Source organism: Macaca mulatta, chromosome X, assembly GCF_049350105.2.
Source record: "Macaca mulatta isolate MMU2019108-1 chromosome X, T2T-MMU8v2.0, whole genome shotgun sequence".
Classification (NCBI taxonomy): domain Eukaryota; kingdom Metazoa; phylum Chordata; class Mammalia; order Primates; family Cercopithecidae; genus Macaca; species Macaca mulatta.
The window spans coordinates 130,174,011-130,187,478 of NC_133426.1; positions in this window are offsets into that span (position 1 = coordinate 130,174,011).

The window sequence follows — 13,468 nt, forward strand, 5'->3', positions numbered from 1 at the left end:
GAATCGGATCACTTGTAGAATGTATGAAAACAAGAACCTCAATACTGATGGTAAGCAGAGTGTTGGTAATCCCCAGCATGCTGTCGTCTCACAATTGCTGAGATTGGTATAGGGTACAAGTGAAAGGAAGTTTATGCAATAATTCTAGCACTTGAAAAGTGGAAATTTTAAGAATCATGGAGTTAGTTTCCTGTTGTTAGTGGCCATAGAAACCCTAAAGGAAGAAAATGATAAGTTTGGTCAGCCAACATTTTTTTTGTTGCTGTTTTGAGATGAAGTTTTGCTCTTGTTGCCCAGGCTGGGGTGCAATGGCACCATCTCAACTTACCACAACCTCTGCCTCCCGGGTTCAAACAATTCTCCTGCCTCAGCCTCCCAAGTAGCTGGGATTACAGGTGCGTGCCACCATGCCTGGCTAATTTTTGTATTTTTAGTAGAGACAGGGTTTCGCCATGTTGGCCGGGCTGGTCTTGAACTCCTGACCTCAGCCGATCCACCCGCCTTGGCCTCCCATAGTGCTAGGATTACAGGCATGAGCCACCACGCCCAGCCATGGTCAGCCAGCTATTAACTCAAGGAATAGTGTGGGCCAGGCTCGGTGGCTTACCTGTAATTCTAACACTTTGGAAGGCCAGCGTGGTATGGTCACTTGAGCCCAGGAGTTTGAGACCTGCAAAACATAGTGAGACTCTGTTTTTCCAAATAATTTTTAAAAAATAGCTAGGCATGGTGGTGCATGCCTGTGGTCCTAGCTACTCACAAGGCTGAGGTGGGAAGATTGCTTGAGCCTGGGAGGTCAAGGCTGCAGTGAGCTGTGATCATGCCACTGTGCTCCATTCCGGATGACACAGCAAGACCTTTTCTCAAAAAAAAAAAAAATATTTTTTTTAAAGAATGATGTAAAAGCAAAAGGCCTTCATAAGAAATTGTATCTTTTTTTTATCTCTTCCAGAAAAGAATAGTCTATTCTAATAGACCCCAGGTTCAACTGTGAGAGTGATGGACTTACACAGAAGAATGATACTTGTCTTCCACAAGATCTGCCCCCACCTCAGCACATTTCTTCTATAGACAAATAACAAGGGATGATTCTTAGCATAGCCCAAGAAGAGAAACAGTGTTTCTACTCTGGGAGAAAATAGATTATCCACTGAAGAGTTGTCAGTCTTGGAAAATTTCTATTTGCAGGAATCAGGAGAATAAACTGGGAATAGATCTTGAGGGTGCTGGACCAGGAAGGGATAGAAAGCTGGATATGGGAGAATTTATAGTTATTGGAACACTCTCCCATGACTCAGGATTTAGCATCCTGGCAAGGGCATCTGGAGCCAATCCTAGTACGCTGCTGGAATGGCTCCTTGAAACTTGGAGAAAACAATGCCTCTATAGTAAATGAAGGGGAGTTGCTGGAACTGCCTTGACTTGAGAGAAGGGTTAAAAGGCCAGAAAGGTAGGCAAATTAGCACAGCTTGCTTATGTAAAACCAGAAAATACATCAGTGGACAATGTCTCCTGAGAGGGCCCAGAGGACACTTGTTTTGTTAAGGCAATAAGGAATGTGCTACTAGCAATATTGAAAAACTCCATGGTGGCTGTCTTCTATGGGTCAGGGTGCATGATAGGAAAGATTACTATGTAATTAGGCTCCTTGGTGTCTGTCAATGAAGATAATAGGATTCGGAAAGAGCAGAGGCCAGGTAGTTGCAGTTAACTCTCAGAGTCAAGGTGAATGTAATAACCAGAATGGACAGCAAGTCTGGAATGGCAAAGATGGAACTATGACCTGCAGGAGTCTGCAGAGATGGTTAATAAACTGACATTCCCAGGAACAAGATAGATGAGAAGCTATATTAATTTGCTAAGGCTGCCATAACAAAATACCACAGACAGGTGGCTTAAACAATAGAAATGTATTTTCTCACAGTTCTAGAGGCCAGGAGTCCAATTCAAGGTGGGGACAGTTTGGTTTCTTCTGAGGCTTTTCTCATTGACTTGCAGATGGTCTCCTTCTCACTGTCCTAACATAGTTGCCCCATGGGCTCCATATTGTCTGTGTCCTAATCTCTTACCTCTAAGGACACCAGTCATATCGGATTAGGGCCCACCTATAAGATCTCTTTTAACCTCAATTGCCTCTTTAAAAGCTCTGTCTCCAAATGCAGTCACATTCTGGGGAAATGAGGATTAGAATTTCAACATATGATATTGAGGGGGACACAATTCAGCCCATAATAGAAGCCAACAAGAGTACTGCTTATAAAATAAAATTAAAAATCAGCCAGGGCCAGGCGTGGTGGCTCATGCCTGTAATCCCAGCATTTTGGGAGGCTGAGACAGGCAAATTGCTTGAGGCCAGGAGTTTGAGACCAGCCTAGTCAACATGGTGGAACCCTGCCTCTACTAAAAATACAAAATTAGTCAAGCATAGTGGCATGATCCTGTAGTCCCAGCTACCAAGGAGGCGGAGGCAGGAGAATCGTTTGAACTCAGGAGGCAGAGGTTCCAGTGAGCCAAGATTGCACCACTGCACTGCAGCCTGGGCGACAGAGTGAGACACTGTCTCAAAAAAAAAAAAAAAAAATTCACAGACAAGAATCAGCCGCAACTCCCCTACTATAAGTTCCCAATAGTTAAACAGGGTTGGATTGCTATAGAAGACCCAGGAGACCCAGCATGAGGGTGCTTACGAATGTACAGTTTATTAGAGGACAATGATACAACATAGCAGGAAAGTAAGAATATGCATCTGATATGGTTTGGCTGTGTCCCCACCCAAATCTCATCTTTAATTTCCACATGTTGTGGGAGGGACCCAGTGGGAGGTAACTGGATCATGGGGACAGGTCTTTCCCATGGTGTTCTCATGGTTGTGGGTGGGTCTCACAACATCTGATGGTATTATAAGGGGAGTTTCCCTGCACAAGCTCTTTTTCTTTGCCTGCTGCCATCCATGTGAGATGTGACTTGCTCCTCCTTGCCTTCTGCCATGATTGTGAGGCTTCCCCAGTCATGTGGAACTGGAAGCCCACATTAAACCTCTTTCTTTTGTAAATTGCCCAGTCTCAGGTATGTCTTTATCGGCAGCGTGAAAATGGACTAATACAATAAATTGTATTAGTTGTTGCTGAAAAGATAACCAAAAATGTGGAAGCAACTTTGGAACTGAGTAACAAGCAGAGGTTGGAACAGTTTGAAGGGCTCAGAAGAAGACAGAAAAAATGTGGAAAAGTTTGAAACTTCCTAGAGACTTGTTGAATAGCTTTGACAAAAATGCTGATAGTGATATGAATAATAAGATCCAGGCTGAGGTGGTCTCAGATTGAGATGAGAAACTTGTTGGGAACTGGAGCAATGGTGACTCTTGTTATGTTTTAGCAGAGACTGGCGTCATTTTGCCCCTGCCCTAGAGATTTGTGTAACTTTGAACTTGAGAGAGATGTTTTAGGGTATCTGGTGGAAGAAATTTCTAAGCAGCAAAGCATTCAAGAGGTGACTTGGGTGCTGTTAAATGCATTCAGTTTTATAAGGGAAGCAGAGTATAAAAGTTTGAAAAATTTGCAGCCTGACAATGTGATAGAGAAGAAAATCCCATTTTCTGAGGAGAAATTCAAGCCAGCTGCAGAAATTTGTGTAAGTAATGAGGAGCCGAATGTTAATCCCCAAGACAATGTGGAAAATGTCTCCTGGGCATGTCAGAGGTCTTCACGGCAGCCCCTCCCATCACAGGCCTGGCAGCCTAGGAAGAAAAAATGGTTTTGTGGGCTGGGTCCAGGGTCCCTGTGCTGTGCACAGCCTAGGGACTTGGTGCCCTGTGTGCCAGCCACTCCAGGCATGACTAAAAAGGGCCAAGTTACAGCTCGGGCCATGGCTTCAGAGGCTGCAAGCCCCAAGCTTTGGCAGTTTCCATGTGGTGTTGAGACTGCAGGTGAGCAGAGGTCAAGAATTGAGGTTTGGAAACCTCCGCCTAGATTTCAGAGGATTTACGGAAACACTCGGATGTCCAAGCAAAAGTTTGCTGCAGAGACGAGGCTCTCATGGGGAACCTCTGCTAGAGCAGTGAGAAGGGAAATGTGGGGTCAGAGCTGCCACACAGAGTCCCTACTGGGGCACTACCTAGTGGAGCTATGAGAAGATGACCACTGTCTTCCAGACCCCAGAATGGTAGATCCACCTACAGCTTGCACCATGCGCCTGGAAAAGCCACAGACACTCAGCCAGCTCATGAAAGCAACTTGGAGTGGGGCCATACCCTGCAAAGCCACAGGGGTGGAGCTGCCCAAGACCATGGGAACCCACCTCTTGCATCAGTTTGACCTGGATGTGAGCCATGGAGTAAAGGGAGATCATTTTGGACCTTTAAGATTTGACTGCCCCACAGGATTTCAGACTTGCATGGGGCCTGTAGCCCCTTTGTTTTGGCCAATTTCTCCCATTTGGAATGGCTGTATTTACCCAATGTCTGTACCCCCATTGTATCTAGGAAGTAACTAACTTGCCTTTGATTTTACAGGCTCATGGGCAAAAGAGACTTGCTTTGTCTGGGATGAGACTTTGGACTGTGTACTTTTGAGTTAATGCTGAAATGAGTTAAGACTTTGGGGGACTGTTGGGAAGACATAATTGGTTTTGAAATGTGAGGTCATGAGATTTGGGAGGAGCCAGGGGCAGAATGATATGGTTTGGCTGTGTCCCTACCCAAATCTCACCTTTAATTTCCACTTATTGTGGGAGGGACCCAGTGGGAGGTAACTGGATCATGGGGGCAGGTCTTTCCCATGGTGTTCTCATGGTTGTGGGTGGGTCTCACAAGATCTGATGGTATTATAAGGGGGAGTTTTCCCTCACAAGCTCTTTTTCTTTGCCTGCTGCCATCCATGTAAGATGTGACTTGCTCCGGCCGGGCGCAGTGGCTCAAGCCTGTAATCCCAGCACTTTGGGAGGCTGAGACGGGCGGATCACGAGGTCAGGAGATCGAGACCATCCTGGCTAACACAATGAAACCCCGTCTCCACTAAAAATACAAAAAAATTAGCCGGGCGCGGTGGCGGGCGCCTGTAGTCCCAGCTACTCAGGAGGCTGAGGCAGGAGAATGGCGGGAACCCGGGAGGCGGAGCTTGCAGTGAGCCGAGATCGCGCCACTGCACTCCAGCCTGGGCGACAGAGCGAGACTCCGCCTCAAAAAAAAAAAAAAAAAGATGTGACTTGCTCCTCCCTTCCTTTGCCATGATTGTGAGGCTTCCCTAGCCGTGTGGAACTGTAAGTCCATATTAAACCTTTTTCTTTTGTAAATTGCCCAGTCTCAGGTATGTCTTTACCAGCAGCATGAAAATGGACTAATACAGCATCATAGACATAAATGTATAGAAATAAAAAAAAGAAATAAGAAGCAAGCTCTGGGCCGGGCGCGGTGGCTCAAGCCTGTAATCCCAGCACTTTGGGAGGCCGAGGCGGGCGGATCACAAGGTCAGGAGATCGAGACCACAGTGAAACCCCGTCTCTACTAAAAATACAAAAAATTAGCCGGGCGCGGTGGCGGGCGCCTGTAGTCCCAGCTACTCAGGAGGCTGAGGCAGGAGAATGGCGGGAACCCGGGAGGCGGAGCTTGCAGTGAGCCGAGATCGCGCCACTGCACTCCAGCCTGGGCAACAGCGTGAGACTCCGTCTCAAAAAAAAAAAAAAAAAAAAAAAAAAGAAGCAAGCTCTGTACATCTCAGAGTTACACTGCTAAGACAAATAAAGCAATATGCAGAACAATCTGTATATCACACTATCACCTGTGTAAAAAAATATGATGCAGGCTGGGCACGGTGGGGGCACAGTGGCTCACATCTGTAATCCCAGCATTTTGGGAGGCCAAGGTGGATGGATCACTTGAGGCAGAGGTTGCAGTAAGCCAAGATTGTGCCACTGCACTCCAGCCTGGGTGACAGAGCAAGACTCAGTCTCAAAATAATAATAATAATAATAATGATGTAAATATCTCTAAAAGTTTATGGGAGAAACTGGTGACCTAGGCTGCCTATGTGGAGTGGACTGAGTGGCTGAGGGAGGCCCGGAAAAGAGCTTTATCACTGCATCCCTCTTGATACCTTTTGAATTTGAATGATATGAAAATTTTACTCATTCAAAATAATAAATACAATTATAATTTCTATAATAATTATAATATAAAGTTGTTTTATCCAGTTCAATGAGATTTTTACAAATATTCCTATTTGAATTTTATTGTATTGGTTATTTGAGGGAGGATTAGTGTTTTTATATCTTTCAACTTGCTCAGATCTTGTTTTATGTTTTTCCAAAAGAAGTTATAATGTTCTTCATATAAATCTTGTATATCTCCTGTTCCATTCATTCCTAGGTTATTTTACTTTTTTTTTTTTTTTTTTTTTTTTTGGTGTTGTGAATGGAATATTTTCCCATTGCTATTTCTAGCTGGTTATTCATAACATTAGGAAATTCTACTGGTTTTTTGCTTGTCATGTAGCTAACCACCTTGCCAAGAACTGTTATTAATTCTAGTAGTTTTTTCAAAATGTCAAGAGTGTGAGGAAAACTATTCTGGAAATTTTTGTAAAACCAGAGTCTATTCGGTTTTCTATGAATATAATAAAAATTTGATAATTTCTGGATCTTTTTTTCTGATAATTATTCTTATTATATTAGTTTTACTAAAAGCTAAACGAGAGCCAGAGCAAGAGAGAGAGAGAGAGAGAGAGAAAATAAAATAGAAGTTTATTTATTTGTTTGCTTGTTTATTTATTTATTTATTTAAAATAGAGATGGGGTCTCACCACGTTGCCCAGGCTGGTCTTGAATTCCTGGGCTCAAGCAATCTGTCCACCTCTGTCTCAAAAAGTGCTGGACTCACAGGCATGAGCCACCACACCTGTCCAGCTTATTTATTTATTATATATCCATATGACCAATTCAGGCTGGTGGGACATCCTTGCTCCACTAGGTTATTCAGTGATCCATTACTGTCCAGCCATCTACTGGGGTATTGTGCTCATCTGAATGGTTGGAGCTAAATTACAGTTGTACCTATATTATAGCCTGTGGGGAGCAGGGTGGGAGAAAAGTCTAGGACAAGCAATTTCCTTTTAAGCAATTGAGGGGTACATTGAAACCTATCTCTTCTGTGCATATTCTACTGATGCAAACATGGTGATGTGGCTGCAGGTAGCTTTAAGAAAAACTGGAAAATGTAGTCTCTCTCAGTCATGTGCTTTAAAGCCGTACTTCTGAGGAGGAAGGGGAGAATAGATTTTGGAGGACAACTAACAGTCTTCTACACATATCACTTCATTTTCTTGTCTTATTGGATTGTTCAGAACATACAAAACAATGTTGAATAATAGTGGTGATAGCATCCTTCTCTTGTTCCTGATTTTAGTGAAAATGGCTTCACATTTTCATTTAGCATAATGTTTGCTGTTGAGTTTCGGAAAGGAGTCTTTATCATGTTTAAACAGTTTCTTTCTTTTTTTTTTTTTTTTTTGAGATAGAGTCTCACTCTGCCACCCAGGCTGGAGTGCAACGGCACGATCTTGGCTCATTGCAACCTCTGTCTCACGGGTTCAAGCGATTCTTGTGCCTTAGCCTCCCGAGTAGCTGGGGCTACAGGTATGTGCCACCATGCCTGGCTAATTTTTGTATTTTTAGTAGAGACAAAATGGTTGGCCAGGCTGGTCTCGAGCTCCTCACCTCAGTGATCTGCCTACCTCGGCCTCCCAAAGTGCTGGGATTACAGGCGTGAGCCACCATGCCTGGCCTGTAGTTTCTTTTTAATTTCTATTTTACTTTGAAGTTTTATTAGAAATGGCTGTTGAATTTTTGATGCTTTTTCAGTTTCTATTGACATAATAACATGAGTTTTCTCCTTTAATTGTTTCAGGTCATGAATTATGTTAATAGACTTTTTGGAGTCTCACTATGTTGCCCAGGCTGGAGTGCAGTGGCCATTCACAGGTGCATTGATAGTACACACTACAGCCTTGAACTCCCAGCCTCCAGCAATCTTCCCACCTCAGCCTCCTGAGTAGCTGAGACTACAGGCACATATCACCATGCCCAGCAATGTTAATAGGTTTCTTAATTTTGAATCATTTTTGCTTTCTTTATTTTTATAATTATATTTTGTACAGGCAGGATCTTACTACATTGCCCAGGCTGGTCTCAAACTCCTGGCCTCAAACAATCCTCCCACCTGGGCCTCCCAAAATGCTGGAATTACAGGTGTGAGCCACTGTGCTCAGCAATTTTTTTTTTTTTTTTTTTTTTGCTTTCCTTAAATAGACTCTGTTTAGTCATGGTATATTATTCTTTGCTACACTGCTAGATTCAGTTTATTAATATTTTATTTTGAATTTCTACATGTATCTTTTGTGCAAATATTGTCATATTTTAATATTCCCACATGTAAGGCTATGCTAGCTTTACAAAATAAATTTCGGATCTTTTCATCTTTTTCTGTGGTCTGAGGACTGGTGCCTGTCCCTAACCTGTTACCATCTATAATGAGATAAATACAGAAATTGAGAGGGTTTAGAAACTGTTATAGCAATTTAACATCATTATGACATCCAAGCAGTGATCATCGGACTCATCAAAGAGTAGTGTATTCAGGTTTTGTAATTATCTTATTTGTCCCTATGTTAACTTTTTTTTTTTTTTAAGTATTTTTTAGTAGAGACGGCATTTCACCATGTTAGCCAGGATGCCAGGATGGTCTTGATCTATTTATTTATTTATTTATTTATTTTTTTTTTTTTTTGAGACGAGGTCTTGCCCTGTTGCCCAGGCTGGAGTACAGTGGCACGATCTTGGCTTACTGAAACCTCCACCTCCCAGGTTGAAGCAATTCTCCTGCCTCAGCCTCCTGAGTAACTGGGATTACAGGCACGTGCCCCCCCACACAGCTAATTTTTGTAATTTTAGTAGAGATGGGGTTTCACCGTGTTGGCCACGCTGCACTCGAACTCCTGACCTCAGGCGATCCATGTGCCTCTGCCTCCCAAAGTGCTGGGATTACAGACATGAGCCACCGTGCCCGGCCCTATGTTAAATTTATTTTGATTATTATTTTTTTTAAGTTTTTTTTGTTTTTTGGTTTTTTTTTCTTTTTTGAGATGGAGTCTTGCTCTGTCGCCCAGGCTGGAGTGCAGTGGCACAATCTCTGCTCACTGCAACCTCTGCCTCCCGGGTTCAGGTGATTCTCCTGCCTCAGCCTCCTGAGTAGCTGGAACTACAGGCTTGGGCCACCACGGCCAGCTAATTTTTGTATTTTTAGTAGAGATGGGGTTTCACCATGTTGGCCATGATGGTCTGGATCTCCTGACCTCATGATCCACTCACCTAGGCCTCCCAAAGTGCTGAGATTACAGACATGAGCCACCATGCCCGGCCTATTTTGATTATTTTTTAAGAAAATTTAATTTTATTTCTGATTGTTCTAAAAATTTGAAAATTGGCCTTGTACTTTATGTCTGCTTAATATTTAATTTTTCTAGTCTTTTAAATTAAAATTGGCAAAAGTAGGCCAGGCACGGTTCCTCTTGCCTGTAATCCCAGCACTTTGGGAAGCCGAGGTGGGCAGAGGCCAGGAGTTAGAGACCAGCCTTTGCAACATGGCGAAACCCTGTCTGTACTAAAAATATAAAAATTAGCCGGGTGTGGTGGCACACCTTTAGTCCCAGCTTCTCAGGGGGCTGAGGCATGAGAATCGCCTGAACCCAGGAAGCAGAGGTTGCCGTGAGCTATGATCGTGCCACCGCACTCCAGCCTGGGTGGCAGAGCAAGACTCCGTCTGAAAAAAAAGAAAGAAATGGCAAAAGTATATGTCCACAATAATTCTAAGTTTTAAAAAACTTGTTCTTCACTGCAGATATTTTGAAAAACACTATCTAGGCCGGGCGCGGTGGCTCAAGCCTGTAATCCCAGCACTTTGGGAGGCCGAGATGGGCGGATCACGAGGTCAGGAGATCGAGACCATCCTGGCTAACACTGTGAAACCCCGTCTCTACTAAGAAATACAAAAAATAGCCGGGCGAGGTGGCAGCGCCTGTAGTCCCAGCTACTCGGGAGGCTGAGGCCGGAGAATGGCGCGAACCCGGGAGGCGGAGCTTGCAGTGAGCTGAGATCCGGCCACTGCACTCCAGCCTGGGCTACAGAGCAAGACTCCGTCTCAAAAAAAAAAAAAAAAAAAAAAAAAAAAAAAAAAAAAAGAAAAACACTATCTAGAATGGACCAGGTAACATTGAAATTATTTGTTCTTTAAAGGTTAGCTAAAATTGGCCAGGAACAGCGGCTCACGCCTGTAATCCCAGCACTTTGGGAGGCGGAGGTGGGAGGATCACTTGAGCTCAGAAGTTCAAGACCAGCCTGAGGAACATAGTCTCTCTCTTTTTTTTTTTTTTTCTAATCAAAGCATTAAAAAAAAAAAAAAAGGTTAACTAAAACTTAGCTAAAACCCAACTAGACCTGGTGACTCTCCATTCTCTTCTATGGTTATTGCTCTTTTCAGGTTCTCTACTTTTGGGGTCAATTTTGGTAGTTCATAGTTTGCTAGGAAAGCAATAATTTCTTCTACATATTCACATTTGTTACCCACAATAGTTTCTTAACATCTTTATCATATATCTGTGCTTTTATCGACTTGCTCATTACTAATTTTTTCCCTCTTTTCCCCTTCTTTCCTTTTTTTTTTTTTTTTTTTTTTCTTCCTACCTCAGTCAGGCTAGCTGACAGTTTGTCTATTTTATTAGTCCTTTCAAAAAAAAAAGCCAAAAAAACACCTGCTTTAAGGGCTGGGTGGGAGGGTTCAGTCCAGGGTAGAGAGCTGCGTTAGTTGAGAGTCGGGAGATGACGCCAGTCTGAGCCGAAGGAAGGAGCGACCGAGGCGGCTCCGCGGACTCAGCCCCGCCAAGGAGAATTCCTAGGGCCGGACCTAGGGTTTTCCGGGCCCCATCTTCCGGCGTCGCCGCCCCGGATGTCATCTTATCCTCCTTTGTCTCCGCCTCCCCCCTCTCCTCCTCCCGCGCTGGGCTCGCGGTGCCTGGTTCCTCTTGGAGCCGCTTCTTCCGCCGCCGCCGCCGCCTCGGCCACTCGGTTCATCCTCCTGCACCAGATGGCCAATCGAGTGATGAGGCTGTACACAGTGGCAGTCAGTCTCAGGACCTCAACTGAAAGCACAGCTAGAAGGGTGGCTTTCACAGGGTCGATTAACAAAAAGACTCTAGAGCCATTATCGCACTCCATGGGTCTTTTTGTTGCCGGTGCTTATGGCCTTCGCATCATGTGTCCCCCGTCGATGTGCACTTTCTGGTATGGGGACAGGACACTTCTGTATGAGCTCCCTATTGAGCAAAAGATGTACGGAGAATCAAAAATTGAACACAGTATGACATACATTGGCCTTATACTGCTAAAGCCATGGAGAACCATAAGAATGAGCTTACCATCATTTCTGTACTGGTTGGAACTTTGAGTGAGTCAAAAGAGGAATATAGGAAACTCTACAATACGTAGCTAGTGCAGCACTATCCAATAGAAAGATAACATGAGCCAAAAACGTGAGCTATGAGTGTCATTTTAAATGCTCTAGTAGTTACATTAGAAAAAGTTAAACAGGTAAAATAAATCTTGATAGATTTATTATTATTAAGTCTCGCTCTGTCGCCCAGGCTGTTGCGCAGTGGCACGATCTCACCTCACTGCAACCTCCGCCTCCTGGGTTCAAGCAATTCTCCTGTCTCAGGCTCTGGAGAAGCTGGGACTACAGGTGTGTGCCACCACACCTGACTGATTTTTATATTTTTAGTAGGGCCGGTGTTTCACCATGTTGGTCAGGCTGGTCTCAAACTCCTGACCTCAGGTGATCCACCCACGTCAGCCTCCCAAAGTGCTGGGATTATAGGCTTGAGCCACCGCACCTGGCCAAATCGTAATAGATTTAATCTTACATATCCAAAATAGATCATAATCGATTAATATGAAAAGTGTGAGATATTTTACCTTTTTTTTTTTTTTTTTTTTTTTTTGCATTCTAAGTCTTTGAAATCTTGTCTGTGTTTACACTTGCAGCACATTTCCAATCAGATTAGATTCGCTGCATTCCAGGTACTCAATAGCAACCACCATTTTGGACAGTGCTCTTTCTTCTATTTCTGCCATTGAGATCAAAAGTTCTGGACAGTTACTCTGCTGAATCTCCAGGAGAGACTTAGAAACATATTGACTATCAAGCCAGGCGAGGTGGCTCACGCCTATAATCCCAGCACTTTGGGAGGTTGAGGTGGGTGGATCACCTGAGGTTAGGAGTTCAAGACCAGCCTGGCCAACATGATGAAACCCCCATCTCTACTAAAAATACAAAATTAGCTGGGTGTGGTGACGCATGCCTGTAATCCCAGCTACTAGGTAGGCTGAGGCAGGAGAATTGTTTGAACCTGGGTGCCAAGATGGCACCACTGCACTCCAGCCTGGGCGACATAGCAAGACTCTGTCTCAAAAAAAAAAAAAAAAAAAAAAAATTAGCCGGGCATGGTGGCAGGCGCCTGTAATCCCAGCTACTTGGGAGGCTGAGGCAGGAGAATCACTTGAACCTGGAAGGTGGAGGTTACTGTGAGCTGAGATCGTGCCATTGCACTTCAGCCTCGGTGACAGAGCAATACACCATCTTAAAAAAAAAAAAAAAAAGCCCGGGCGCAGTGGCTCAAGCCTGTAATCCCAGCACTTTGGGAGGCCGAGACGGGCGGATCATGAGGTCAGGAGATCGAGACCATCCTGGCTAACACGGTGAAACCCCATCTCTACTAAAAAATACAAAAACTAGCCGGGCGAGGTGGCGGGCGCCTGTAGTCCCAGCTACTCGGGAGGCTGAGGCAGGAGAATGGCGTGAACCCGGGAGGCGGAGCTTGCAGTGAGCTGAGATTCGGCCACTGCACTCCAGCCCGGTGGACAGAGCAAGACTCCGTCTCAAAAAAAAAAAAAAAAAAAAAAAAAAAAAAAGAAAGAAAAAGAAAAGAAATATATTGACTATCTACAATCTAATCTAGATAAAACATGTAAGAGTAAGTACTACAGAGCAACTGGACCACATATATTTTAGCAGTTAAAGAAATACAATACTACAATATGTGAAATATATCCCATTGGGTGTCAGTAAATGCTCTCATGGAGCTCCAGAATATTAAGACAACTATGACCTTTTCCTGCTTGAATTATGCCCACTCAGCCCAGTGTAGAAATTGGCGGGAAAGCCCAATAAGTTGGGCAGCTGGAGCACTGAAGCTCTGGATCCTCAGGGATGCCACTGCATGTACACATATTCTGTCCACGGTCCCAGCCCAGCCCAGCCCTGCCCTTCCCAAAATACTGTTTTTGATCTTAGGGGACACTGAAACCTCAAACTAATAGAATGTTCTCTTGTTTTCTAGTAGGAGTAGTCCTTTTAAAATTTGAATTG